We start from the raw sequence: 15,090 nt of genomic DNA, 5'->3' as shown, positions 1-15,090 counted from the left end.
TTTGCGGAAGTTACAACAATTGCAAGCCAATGGAGGTATAAACTTACCAGATATTATTATTTATAACCAGGCTGCCATCCTGAGACATTTGCAGGATTGGATCCAGAGATCTTCCACTTACACCAATGTTTCTTTGGAAAAAAACCTTCTAGAGAACTGCGATTTAGTCAGTCTCTTGCATCAACCTGATTAGGAAATAGATGAATCCATCATAGAAAATCCACTGTTGTGGACAACTAGAAGGCTATGGCTTATCCTACGAAATAAAACTGGCCTTAATCCACATTATTCTCTTCACCTACCACTAATCCAAAACACAAACTTTCTTGATGGAATGGCTGCTCACCCCTTTACGATATGGAGGTTAGTGGGTATCTTAACTATCAAATCTTAACTATCAAATCTTTGGTTTCAGTGGAGGAAAAACAACTTCTCACATATACGAAACTTTTGGGAAAATTTCCAACAATTGGAGCTTATCTGCTAGAGTTTATACAAGCACGCTTTTATTTAATAAAAGCGTGCTTGTATAAACTCTAGCAGATAAGCTCCAATTGTTGGAAATTGGGAAAATACATTAGACACTTTCTTATCGTATACAGTGCCTCAAAAGAGAGCAATATCAATACACTATGACACCTGGTGGTATGTCTAAATGGTTGATCCATTTTCCATCCCTAACAATACCTCTGATGGAAAAGGCATTAGAATATTCCAGGAAAACCATTTCAGCTAGTATGTACACAGAATTATGCCTAAACATATATCACAACACTTACCTATCCCCACTCCGACGGTGTAAAATGGGAGCAACTACAAATCATAGATGTCCAATATGTCATCAGGGGAATGCAGATAACTATCATTGCCTTTGGGCCTGTCCCATTGTCAAAATTTTTTGGCATTTAGTTCAAAAATATACACAACTGGTTAATTATGTCCCTTTCAATCCCGAATGGGCAATTTTGGGACTTTTTGACTCAGAAATGAGGATGACTTCAGAGAGCAAAAAAATTCTACTGGCGGTAAGCGCAACTGGTAGAAAAACATTATTAGAGAGTTGGCTAGACTGTTCACCCCCTCAGTTTCAGTTATTTCAAACTAAGTTCTATTCTATTTTTAAAATGGATTGGGTGGCGACAAAGACAAAAAATATGAGATATGGTAAGAACTTACCCTTGTTATCTCTATTTCTACGAAGTCCATAGGGTTCCACAGGATACCTTGGGGTATAGGTGTGACGTCAGTCGCAGGGCACCAAAGAGTTAAGCTTTCAGCCTCCCAGGATGCACTAGGTCCCCCTCCTATACCCCGCCCCCGGGCCAAGGCACCTCAGTTAGTTACCAAGCCATAGGCCGGAGGAGGAGAAGGAAGAGAGAGAACAAAGATCTGGACACATACAAGAATCACATTCTCACCAGAGGGAGACGGAAAACCGGTGACCAGAGCAAAGCCCATCTGCAGCACAGGTGCGACAGGGCGGGAGTCCTGTGGAACCCTATGGACTTCGTAGAAATAGAGATAACAAGGGTAAGTTCTTACCAAATCTCATATTTTCTACTTCAGGGTCCATAGGGTATCCACAGGATACCTTGGGGATGTCCCAAAGCAGTATCCTTTAAGGGTGGGGACGCTCCTGTGCAGAAAGGAGAATCCGCCGCCCGAAGGAAGCATCCTGAGAGGCGAAGGTGTCAAACCTGTAATACCTCACGAAGGTATGGACAGAAGACCACGTAGCAGCCTTGCAGATCTGAACTGCCGAGGCACCATGTCGAGCTGCCCACGAAGGACCCACAGACCTAGTGGAATGAGCCTTCAGAGAAGGAGGGACCGGTAGGCCTTCATGAAGATAAGCTTCAGAAATAGCCATACGGATCCAGGCTGCCAAAGTTTGCTTTGAAGCAGGCCAACCCTTTTTACAGAAGCCATAGAGGACAACAAAGCGTCCGACTTCCTAAACGAAGAAGTGCGGTCAACATAAGTCCTTAAGGCCCGCACAACATCCAAAGAGGCCTCACCCACGGAAAGACCCGGTGAGTTAAAGGCCGGAACAACTATTTCCTCGTTAACATGAAACTGGGAAACAACTTTGGGAAGAAACTCGGGCCGAGTGCGGAGCACTGCCCTGTTCCCATGAAAAACAAAGAAAGGGGGTCTACAAGAAAGAGCCCCTAACTCAGAAACACGTCTGGCCGAAGCAACGGCCAGAAGGAAAACAGTCTTAGCTGTTAGCCATTTAATATCCACTGAGCCCAGTGGTTCAAACGGCGGTCCTTGGAGAGCCCTCAGGACCACAGCCAAATCCCAAGGCGCCACAGGTGGAACAAAGGGCGGCTGAATACGGAGAACACCTTGCATAAAGGTGCGCACATCCGGGATTGTAGCAATCCTACGGTGAAACCAGACAGATAGGGCCGAAACCTGTACCTTCAAAGAAGCAAGGCGAAGCCCATGATCTAGTCCCGCTTGCAGGAAGGCGAGAATCCGAGACAGACGAAACTCCCGCGGTGCATAACCTCTCGGTCGACACCACTGGAAGAACGTATGCCACACGCGATGGTATATCCTCGCGGAAGACGGTTTCCGAGCTCGTAACATGGTACGCACCACAGAGCTGGAAAACCCCCGGGACCTCAGCATAGCCGTCTCAACAGCCACGCCGCCAAAGACAGCCGAGTCAGGTCCGGGTGAAGACAAGGACCCTGAGACAGAAGGTCCGGTCGTAGCGGCAACCGCAGAGGACTGTCCACGGACAGACCCTGAAGGTCTGAGAACCAGTGCCGTCTGGGCCACGCGGGAGCTATCGTTTGAATTTCCGGATTACCCGTGGAAGAAGGGAGACCGGAGGGAACAGGTATGCGAACCTGAACGTCCACCGGACGGACAGAGCATCCACCAGAGACGCCCCTTCGTCTCTTGTGCGAGACCCGTACACCGGCAACTTGTTGTTGTGCCGGGACGCCATGAGGTCGATTTCTGGAAGACCCCACCTGTCCACCAGTAGTTGAAAAACGTCCGGGTGCAGGGACCATTCCCCTGGATGAACGTCCTGGCGACTTAGAAAGTCCGCCTCCCAATTTAGCACTCCCGGGATGAAGACCGCTGATATGGCCGGAAGATTGCGCTCCGCCCAAACCAGGATCCGAGAGACCTCTACGAGAGCCGCCCGACTGCGAGTTCCTCCTTGCCTGTTTATGGTGGTAGCATTGTCCGACTGGACCTGCACCGGGTGACCCTGGAGAAACCGCTGTGCCTGCAGGAGAGCATTGAAGACCGCACGGAGTTCCAAGATATTTATTGGAAGCTCCGCTTCTGTCGGCGTCCACCTGCCCTGGAACAAGTGTGGACCCGAACCTGCTCCCCAGCCCCGAAGACTGGCGTCCGTTGTCAACAGGACCCAATTTGGAACCCAGAACGGACGTCCCTTGTTGAGGTGGGTCGTCTTTAACCACCACGCAAGGGACAGGCGAACCTCCGGGGTGAGCACAATCGTCTGGAACTTCAGAGACTGAGGCAGCCCGTTCCACTTGGACAGGATCAGGTGCTGCAGAGGTCTGGAGTGAAACTGGGCGTATTCCACCATGTCGAACACCGACACCATGGAGCCCAGTAACCTCATCGCCGAGTGTAAGGACACCCGGCGGCTGTGCAGACAACTGCGCACCCTTGACTGTAAAGCAGAGATCTTGTCCTCCGTCACGAAGATCCTTTGCTGTCCCGAGTCCAATAAGGCTCCAAGATGCAGAATCCTCCGAGACGGGATTAGAGTGGACTTCTGCCAGTTGATTAGCCAGCCGTGCCGTTGCAGCAGTGCAATGGTCAGGTCCAAGTGGTGTAACAGGAGCTCTGGAGATCCTGCCACCAATAACAGGTCGTCCAAGTACGGCAACATGCGGACTCCTTGCAGCCGCAGAGAAGCCGCCATGACCGCCATCACCTTGGTGAAAACACGTGGTGCTGTCGCCAGGCCAAAAGGTAACGCCCGAAACTGGAAGTGGTCGCTGCGGATTGCAAACCGAAGGAACTCTTGATGGCGCAAAAGAATAGGGACATGCAGGTAAGCGTCCTGTATGTCCAATGACACCATGTAGTCCCCAGGTTCCAGCGCCAGAATGATGGACCGTAGGGTCTCCATCCGAAACTTCGGGACCCGCAAAGACTTGTTGAGTGCTTTGAGGTTGAGAATCGGACGATATGACCCATTGGGTTTCTGTACCAAAAATAGATTTGAATAGAAACCCTGGCCCCTCTGGGAGAATGGAACAGGCACTATAACTCCAGCCTGGAGCATAGTGTGCAATACCTTCCGCAGCTCCGTAGCCTTGTTCCGGTCTGATGGTAGACCCGTGGTGAAGAATCGAGCCGGGGGTCTGTGCCGGAAGGAGAGGGCGTACCCGTGGGAGACCACCTCCAGAACCCAAGTGTCTGTCGTAGTGAACGACCAACACCGGGAGAACTGCAGCAGGCGGCCTCCCACCCTGGGATCCCCCAAGGGGAGACCCGGACCGTCAGGCCGCAGGCTTGTCATCTGGCTTGGGGGCCGGACGTCTGGTACTCCATGCCTGTTTCCGGGGCTTGACCGATTTCTTAGGGCCAGCCTGTCGAGGAAACGACTGTGGTTTGGACCTGCCCTGGGCCCTAGATGACCGAAAGGACGATGGTCCTGAACCAGAAGGAGCAGCGGCCGACGGGAGACAAGCAGATTTGGCTGCCGCCAGCGTGGCCACAATCTTATCCAGATCCGGACCGAAGAGAACTTCTCCGGTAAACGGCAACGCTTCCAGACCTTTCTTGGAATCTGCGTCCGCCTTCCAGGATCTCAGCCACAAGGTGCGACGAGCAGCTACCGCTGCTGAAGAAATTCTAGACACCAGAGTACTAATGTCTAGAGCCGCCTCGTTGATGTAGGTGGCCGAATCACGGAGATTGCCAATCAACTCCGCCTGTTCGGCCGGACAGTCGGATTCAAAAGAAGCCTCTAATGAATCCGCCCAGCGCTCCATCGCTCTGGCAACCCAGCAAATGGCCATAGCCGGCCGTGCTGCCCCCCCTGCAAGGGAATAAGCGGACTTCAGGCAGATTTCTACCTTGCGTTCCGTAGCATCCTTAAGGGAGGACATGGATGGCATCGGCAATGTGGCACTACGGACAAGACGGGTCACGTGAGAATCCACCTGTGGAGGGGATTCCCACTTAGCAAAATAATTATCCGCGAACGGATAAGCCACCGCCAGGCGTCTCTGCGGCTGGTATCTTTTGCCAGGTTGTTTCCACGCCTCCTCTAAATGGTCCACCAACTGACCCGAAAGAGGAAAGACTGTGGCATCGCCCTTCACATCTTTGAAAAAGGCATACTTAGATTTAGCCGCTGGGGGAACTTCGTCCTCAATCACCAAGGCTGTGCGGACCGCCCGAATAAGTCCAGGAATATATACTTTGGACTTAGCATCAGCGTCCTTAGTATGGAGAGGTTCCTGATCGTAAGGATCCAGAATCTCCCCATCATCAGACGTCCCTTCGTCATCCTCATAAGGAGCGGACAGAGACGCCACCGGCCTTTTATGAGGCCGCATCACAGACTCCCCTTGCAACACATCCGACAAGTGCTGTACAGAACTCGTCAGGGAGTTAACCCACGCTGGCTCCTGAGAACCCGGGAGCGGGGAAATAGGGAGACTGTGGGGTACCACCAATTGTCGTGGGAACCCCTGCATGGGTGACGACACCACAGACTGCTGGGACAAACCCATCGGAGTAAACGCGGGCTGCGGAGCTAACTGGCCCACTAAAGCTGTTAACGCCTGAGCGAAACAAGCCCAGGGCGGCTCCTGTACCGATGCTGTAACCGTAATAGGCCGCGCCATGGACAAACACTGCCGGCAAAGGCCCTCCGCGCTACCCTCCCCCTCCGCTAACGGTACTTTGCACGTGGTACACTGTAGCCGGAGGGGAAAATCACTTTCAGACATGATGGCACCACGTATGTGACCTCTCTCACCAATTAAGTATTAAATAGGCGAGAGACCACCCTGCAGCACCGCACCGCAAGGGCTTTAGCAGAAAGAACAGGGACAGTAATAAAGCTGACAGTTTAGAGAAGAAAAGTTACAGGCAGCGCTAGCACAGTCACATACAATGCAGAGAAATAACAATTCCTGCACTAACAGCGCTGATCACTCAACTACACAGACACAGGGCCTGGTAGGACACAGCGCTGCATACACAGACCTGAGCCACAGCGGAGAGGTATGCGGGGGGACCCAGACCACGATGCTTCCTTCCAGACTTCCAGCAGCGTTCACCATGCGTTGCAGAGAAGATGGCCGCCGAGGAGCAGAGAGAAGCTGGCCTGGGGGAGGAGCGCTGACACAGGACCAGTCAGCACAGTGCAGAGAGGGCTGTGTGCAGCGGGGGAGGCGCCGGCTGTGAGACAGGGAAGGCGCGCTCCCCTGGCATGCATTTAACCCCTGGGACGCCGCAGCGCTACCGCTCTGCTGCGGTCCGCTGTCCCAGGGGGTAGTGGAAGCGCAGGTTGGTCGCCTGGCTCCACACTGCAGCCAGTCCCCAGGGAGCCCCCTGCCTGGGGACTTAGGACCATGTGATCAGCGGGGACCCACCGCGGGACCCCGCTGCTTACCTCTGTCCCCCTTGAATCCGGCCATGGTCCGGAGCATCTGGGGTCACCGCTAGCTGTGACCCCAGACGCCCACCAGCATCCCCGGATCAGTACCGGCGTTCTGGTACCGGCGGGGTGTAGGGAAGACAGCATGGACGTCAGGACTGACTGTCCATGCTGTTCATCCAGATGTGCAGCCACAGCTGCATGAAGAAAAAGCTTCAGGGGCTCTTCTAGCCCCCCCTCCAACAGGTGCACCCGACTCCGGCCGGGCACCAAACTAAACTGAGGTGCCTTGGCCCGGGGGCGGGGTATAGGAGGGGGACCTAGTGCATCCTGACCCCTCCAACAGGTGCACCCGACTCCGGCCGGGCACCAAACTAAACTGAGGTGCCTTGGCCCGGGGGCGGGGTATAGGAGGGGGACCTAGTGCATCCTGGGAGGCTGAAAGCTTAACTCTTTGGTGCCCTGCGACTGACGTCACACCTATACCCCAAGGTATCCTGTGGATACCCTATGGACCCTGAAGTAGAAAGGTTGAGTGCTTTTTTTAGTTTATAGGAAGTATATATTGATACTCTTCCATTATCCACCAGAAGGCAAATACATAGCAGTTTTAAAAAAAATCTACCTGGTACCTCACCAGATTAGCATCACAAGATCCACCAATAAACCTGATGTGAAAACAGATATAGCTAGGTTCATTTTCCGAGCTCCCAGGACTACAGTCTACTTAATTGACAATTTGTTTTTTCTGTGTAAACTACTATGCTAGGACAAACCAAGATATTGCTATAGATTATGGAAACTGTTATTAATGTATGTTCTTTCACAATGTCTCAATAAAAAGCATAAAACAAAATAACAGACGCGCCGCTTTTTGAAGACCGCAGGTGGATATACCGTTTGCCGCTGGATTATGTGATATAATCCGATTCACACTGTTTATGCAAGATGTTATCTTTTGTTCAAAAGCTGTTGTTAAATCTTTTGATGAGAGTGATTGCTGGATCTCTTTGACTGTTTTATTAAAGCTTCCTAGATACTCTTTAATTCTGCTCATGTATGAATACAGTACAAGAAGCTCGTCCAAAGGATTAAATCATTTTCTTATTTTTTTTAAGTGTTTTTATTTATTACTTATGAAGCATGTCAAAAAGATACAACATACAGTGCAATATTAACTGGACATTAAATAAAATGAGTAAATCGATTCATTAAATATATTGAGTGGACATGAATTACTGTCAATAAATATACACATACGCTGTGCGAATAAAGAGAACTCATCAAGCAATGGGATTACTTGGCCAAAGAAGCCTCCAACCAGTCCATTCAGAATAAAGTCATTTTTCTAAAAATAGAGAAAAAGGGGGTTTTCCAGGCTGTATCCAGACTTGTAAAATGCTTTTTTTTTAGCAGCTGCCGTCAGTGCCAATAAAAGTTTACGATACCCCCTCGACAACCACTGGTTTTGCGGTACAAGAGCTATCACGAATAATATGAAATTAGTCATACAGGCTTTTGAGCAATATTTTTAATAATAAAAAGCGCTGTTCAAATACTCAATTCCACATTAATTAGTCACAATAATAACAATTTATTGACATGGCTTTAATAAAACAAAAAATCAAATAAAACCATATTACCATATAAAATGCGCATATGATTGTTAACGACCGCTAAACCTTGAGCTCAAGGTTATTAATAGAGCTGTATTTCTACGGCTTAGTCCAGCCAAATTGTGTTAGTAGTCTTAACCACACAGCCTTTGTATATTAGTAGTCTCAGTCCCAAAAAGGTTAATAAGCAAATCCAATTTGCAAAAAGACTGTCAGTCCAATATAGATTCATTCAAGCATGCTCCTTTGGACTTTGTAAGTACCACATATGGTGCAATCAATGCTGTCTCAGACCATCCTGTATTATACAGTGTACCTCTCCTCTTAATCCGCTGCCAGGGTCCCCACAATGCAGTCCAGAATGGAGGCGCAATAGGTCTTTGGTCCACAGCTCCACATCAGGTATCTTGCAGACAAGGCTGATATTCAAATGACTGGATGTCTTCCTAGTCCTATAACGCGTTACCTCGCCTCTAATGTAGGAATTGGCGGCTTCCTCAGACAAGCATGATGTGCTAGAGTTCGCCTTTTTATGTCCCCCCTGGTCCGTTCAACTACACACACCTGAAATCACAGCAGATGCACATTAATCATCTTTAGCATGTCTAGTTTATCGGAGATCATGCGTTCCAGCACATTTCCGCATTTTATACAAATTATGTGTTCCAGCAGCCATCGTTATTACAACACATCCGGTATTCATCATCCTTTTTACGTTCCCTAAAGATAGCATTTATTTAACCCATTGCTTAAGGTACTAATTTATAGCGGTTCTTGACATAATTCAAAGAAAAATAATAATAAAATATAACTATATATAAAATACACCTACAATGAAAATACAATTATACATATAACAATTTAAATTAAACCCAAATATATACTAGCTTAATATAAATGCATATAATATGTATTCTACATGCATATAATATGCAAATCTCCACTCACCTAACCTAAATGAAGCACCTAATTGTCGAAGTCAAATAATTGAATATGATCGCACGCAATTATTATCTGACAATCTGGTCGTCGATGGTCTGACGATGTGTTTCCACGACACTACTTTGCGTCGCACAATCTGATGCGCTAAACTGCGTATGCACAACACACACATACACTGATGCACATAACGCACACACATATAAATGTATATATACTTATATAGACGGACGCTCAGATGCGTACGCACAATACTCACACATGGACGCTCGTTTGTATATAGTTGTTATTTCGACACACAGACGCACATATGCTGAAGCTTATGTGCAAGATGGTTCCCATTCACAAAAGTTACTAACCAGTGTTATTAAAGGTATTATTGACTAATAATTATGATATAAAATGTACTTAAATGAGATCTAAGGTTTAGAGCATAGTGGACATGTCATGTTTGGTATCATACTAAATCCCTGTTTATTTGCAGACTCCTGTTGCTATCGGCAAAGGAGTCGCGTTCGCTAGTTATGGATGATAGGGATTTATTGCATACAATGTTATTATCAGTATGCAGTGTTGTAGTTACCAGTTGTTCAGCGGAAAACTACACAAAGAGACCGTTGGAGAACTGAGACATGCCCCTGATGACACCCTATGAATCAACCAATGACCAGACAATCCAGAAGAACCAATGCAAACCTGTAAACTAGTTCCTTTGTTAACGTAGAACTCTAAAGAGGAAAGGAAAAGAAAACTCTTTTGGCTGGGGGCACAAACTTAATATAATCTATTAAAACAAAGTTTATTACATAATCTTCAACTTACGTACATAAAAGACATAACACCATATATAGACAGACAAATTACACAAAGGTTGTATATTTAAGTATCACACTGTTAATTAAACTATTGTTGGACAAATGTATCGTGTTCTGGTCACTTAGTAGTCATCTAAAATGCTTATTGTGATCCAGAATATGTCCTCCAAGTATGAACTGCCGTGTTCATATGTCAAGGCAAAAAATATTTCTAAAAAACATATAGGACGAAGTATCTGTAGGGAATGTCACCAGACTGCCCCCTTACAGTATGGCGTAATATCTGTCAATGATTTGGATTGCCGAAATGAAAGAAGGAAAGAAAGAATAGTGGGTATAAAAGAACTGCACACTTTGAGGAGTGAAATACTGGTGTTAATTCATCTGCATGCATCGAATGATATTAATGAGTGTTAACCTTCTCAGTGTCAGTTATAACAGTCAGAAAATTAAGATGAGTAATAGTCATACTGAAAAGAAAGAATCAAGAATGCCATGCATCTGCTTTCAAATCTCTATGCTTCAGCGGCATCGTGCAGAGGAGATAATGATGAGAGTACATATATTGACAATAATTGATCCCTTTTAATAGTTGCATCTGCTTTCGGTCCTACTGTGCCCGGCTCCTGCGGGCCAGTACCGATGAGAGTGCGAAGAAAGATAGAAAAATTTGGCTAAAGTCTGTAGTATTCCACATACATATTAAATAAAGTAATGTACAGATACATATGTGTACGTTTAGATACTTCAAAAAATATCGTTCCGTTATGCCAGGTACCCAATAAGTAATTAAAGACATTTGCTAATGATATAATGCTCCATCCTCCATCATAGTATTCTCTCTAGTTTGTGTCTAAACTCCTAGCCAATGATATGTGCTGTGAGTGTTTATCCTGCTATCTATCCTGTGACTAGTGTCTTTCACTTTACAAAAAGTAGTAGGTGAGAGCTCATGCCTTGTCTTGTTCAACTGAGAGTAAATATAATCACAGCACACCTGAGGATCTAGACAGCATTAGGTATGATAGGAAAACTCTAACACTATCGTTTGCTAGTAGATAGTGGTCTGGTTGATTTAATCAATGTTTCTCCTTTGATAATACCTAGAAACAATCATCACGATAGCCATTCCCCCGTTAATTGGGTATTTCAACAATCGATGGTAGTAATGTTGTACTAGGTATCACTCAATATTATACACCTGTTGTCACTGGCTTGAATATACATTTCCCAATGAATTGGAAAGTATCATCACATTAGACATTTGATTTGTGAAAGAGTATGGCAACAATTAATGGTAATAACGCTGTCTCAGATATCACTCAATATTCATCAATAGTTGTCACTGGCTTAAATACAGGTTTCCTTTGTTAGACAATGTAATAGATTCAATCTATATTGCCTCTTTTATACTCACTACAAAAACATCATGATTTACATATCTATTGTGAATAGATGCTGTGACAATCGATGGTAATGATACTGTCACAGATATCGCTCAGAATTTGATCTAAAAGTTATCACAAGCTTGAATACAAATTTCCCTTGTCTCTGTCACCTCATTATTCTCAATTCTTACAACTAATGGCATAAAGGTGAGAGACTGTGTGGCAACAGTTGTCACTGGCTCAAATATAGGTTTCCCTTGTCAAACAGCATATAAATATGGCAGGGAAACTCTCACAGCACACGTCAGTAAGTAACCAGAATTGATAGTAGCAGTAAAGTTGAGCATTGCAATTGTGTATGTGTAGTGAGAAGTACCCTGTCAGTAATCAGTGATGTCTTAATAATCACTTGATGATCCGACTGTGGGACAATTTAGATCCTGCATGGCCGGGTAATAATTATCCCTTGTCTGCAAGAATCACAAACCACAAAATATGTGTTTATCAATTGATAGTGTTAGCCACAGGGTGTAAATGATTTATTACCTTAGGCGGCTATAATAGTAGGATGAAGCGTCACCTGGTCTGTAACTGCACCCGCTGTGCGCACAGCGGGAACGGAGGTGCTGCGTCTATCTCCGACGATATAGTTTCGCCTCTGCTGGCTTGTTCACGGTACATTCAGGGTCTCTACCTTAGATCCTTCTAATAACAGACCACGGACCAATGAGCGGCTGCCTGAACGGTGTCCCGCCTCTTCTGCTGATTATGAACATGTGTGCTAGTGTGGGCTTTCACTTGTGATGTCTACATCAGGGCCAGGGGTCTTCAAACTTGGCCCTCCAGGTGCTGTGGAACTACACATCCCAGCATGCACTGCATAGTTTTAGCATGCTGTTATATCAAAAAGGTGGCAGTGCATGCTGGGATGTGTAGTTCCACAGCAGCTGGAGGGCCAAGTTTGAAGACCCCTGATCAGGGCTCTGTGTTGCACTTAGCACTCTGCATGTGTTTGTTTTTAATTAGTGTGCCATTGTGTGCTGCGTGCAAGTTATATCAAATAGGGTATACATCAAAGCCATGGCATCTGTCCATTATTGTTGTGCCCTTCACTGCTGAACCACATGGTTTTTCTGTCTGTTACATAGTATCATCCCTGTATTGCATAGTGAATTAATCCTATAGCAACAGTGCAGTTTAGAATGAAAAAATTATATGTAGTGTAGGTTATGCAGCATTTTGCAAAATACAAAGAGTAAAATTATAGGGAGGGGAGAAAAAAAAAAAAAAAAAACAACGGGTGTGCACTTTAAAAGAATTGATTAGTTCTCATATTATCTGACTATAGGGGTAATATATGGTTGGACATATCATGAATCACTGGATAGAGATATAGAGACATGATGTAAAATTGGAAATCAGATATTTAGCCACATATATCCTCACATTATAGATAGGGGAGATAATTAAGTAGTTGGTACACTCTGAATCTTTATAAAAAAGGTAATGATAGTGACACCTTGTTGATTATATAGTGTCCTATGTGAGAAAAAATATGAGATATGGTAAGAACTTACCTTTGTTATCTCTATTTCTACGAAGTCCATAGGGTTCCACAGGATACCTTGGGGTATAGGTGTGACGTCAGTCATCGGGCACCATAGAGTTAAGCTTTCAGCCTCCCAGGATGCACTAGGGTCCCCCTCCTATACCCCGCCCCCGAGCCAAGGCACCTCAGTTAGTTACCAAGCCATAGGCTGGAGGAGGAGAAGGAAGAGAGAGAAAGAAGATCTGGATACACACAAGAATCACACTCTCACCAGAGGGAGACGGAAAAACCGGTGACCAGAACAAAGCCCATCTGCAGCACGGGTGCGACAAGGCGGGAGTCCTGTGGAACCCTATGGACTTCGTAGAAATAGAGATAACAAAGGTAAGTTCTTACCATATCTCATATTTTCTACTTCAGGGTATCCACAGGATACCTAGGGTATCCACAGGATACCTTGGGGATGTCCCAAAGCAGTATCCTTTAAGGGTGGGGACGCTCCTGTGCTGAAAGGAGAATCCGCCGCCCGAAGGAAGCATCCTGAGAGGCGAAGGTGTCAAACCTGTAATACCTCACGAAGGTATAGACAGAGAACCACGTAGCAGCCTTGCAGATCTGGACTGCAGAGGCACCACGTCGAGCTGCCCACGAAGGACCCACAGACCTAGTGGAATGAGCCTTCAAAGAAGGAGGAACCGGCAGACCTTCATGAAGATAAGCTTCAGAAATAGCCATACGGATCCAGGCTGCTAAAGTTTGCTTTGAAGCAGGCCAACCCTTTTTACGGAAGCCATAGAGGACAAACAAGGCGTCCGACTTCCTAAACGAAGAACTGCGGTCAACATAAGTCCTTAAGGCCCGCACAACATCCAAAGTGGCCTCACTCACTGAAAGGCCAGGTGAGTTAAAGGCCGGAACAACTATTTCCTTGTTGACATGAAACTGGGAAACAACTTTGGGAAGAAATTCAGGCCGAGTGCGGAGCACTGCCCTGTTCCCATGAAAAATCAAGAAAGGGGGTCTACAAGAAAGAGCCCCTAAATCAGAAACACGTCTGGCCGAAGCAATGGCCAGAAGGAAAACAGTCTTAGCTGTTAGCCATTTAAGATCCACTGAGCCCAGTGGTTCAAACGGCGGTCCCTGGAGAGCCCTCAGGACCACAGCCAAATCCCAAGGCGCCACAGGTGGAACAAAGGGCAGCTGAATGCGGAGAACACCTTGCATAAAGGTGCGCACATCCGGGATTGTAACAATCCTACGGTGAAACCAGACAGACAGGGCCGAAACCTGTACCTTCAAAGAAGCAAGGCGAAGCCCATGATCTAGTCCCGCTTGTAGGAAGGCGAGTATCCGAGACAGACGAAACTCCCGCGGTGCATAACCTCTCGGTCGACACCACTGGAAGAACGTATGCCACACGTGATGGTATATTCTCGCGGAAGACGGTTTCCGAGCTCGTAACATGGTACGCACTACAGAGCTGGAAAACCCCCTGGACCTCAACATGGCCGTCTCAACAGCCACGCCGCCAAAGACAGCCGAGTCAGGTCCGGGTGAAGACAAGGACCCTGCGACAGAAGGTCCGGTCGTAGCGGCAACCGCAGAGGACTGTCCACGGACAGACCCTGAAGGTCTGAGAACCAGTGCCGTCTGGGCCACGTGGGAGCTATCAACAGGAGCGTCCCTCCTTCCTGTTTGAATTTCCGGATTACCCGTAGAAGGGAAACCGGAGGAAACAGGTAAGCGAACCGGAACGTCCACCGGACAGACAGAGCATCCACTAGAGACACCTCTTCGTCTCTTGTGCGAGACCCATACACCGGCAACTTGTTGCTGTGCCGGGACGCCATGAGGTCGATCTCTGGAAGACCCCACTTGTCCACCAGCAGTTGAAAAACGTCTGGGTGCAGGGACCATTCCCCCGGATGAACGTCCTGGCGACTGAGAAAGTCCGCCTCCCAATTTAGTGCTCCCGGGATGAAGACAGCTGATATGGCCGGAAGATTGCGCTCCGCCCATACCAGGATCCGAGACACCTCTACGAGAGCCGCCCGACTTCGGGTTCCTCCTTGCCGGTTTATGTAGGCCACGGTGGTAGCGTTGTCCGACTGGACCTGCACTGGACGACCCTGGAGAACCTGATGTGCCTGCTGGAGAGCAT

At 47.1% G+C, this 15,090-nt stretch overlaps 1 protein-coding gene across 1 annotated transcript in view; it reads right to left on the bottom strand.

Moving 5' to 3' along the window:
- The window catches only part of LOC148481245 (receptor-interacting serine/threonine-protein kinase 3-like), a 58,326-nt gene extending 46,266 nt beyond the window's left edge, over positions 1-12,060 (bottom strand). The window contains exon 1 of the mRNA XM_088453758.1: positions 11,927-12,060. The gene's annotated coding sequence lies outside the window, so the exon portion shown is untranslated. The remainder of the gene's footprint in view (positions 1-11,926) is intronic.
- Positions 12,061-15,090: the final 3,030 nt, after the last annotated feature.

The sequence above is a fragment of the Taudactylus pleione genome, unplaced genomic scaffold (genome assembly GCF_031769625.1).
Source record: "Taudactylus pleione unplaced genomic scaffold, aTauple2 ptg000587l, whole genome shotgun sequence".
In the NCBI taxonomy this organism is placed as follows: Eukaryota; Metazoa; Chordata; class Amphibia; order Anura; family Myobatrachidae; genus Taudactylus; species Taudactylus pleione.
Note: the sequence above shows the minus strand (reverse complement) of the source record. Positions and strands in the feature narration are given on the sequence as shown.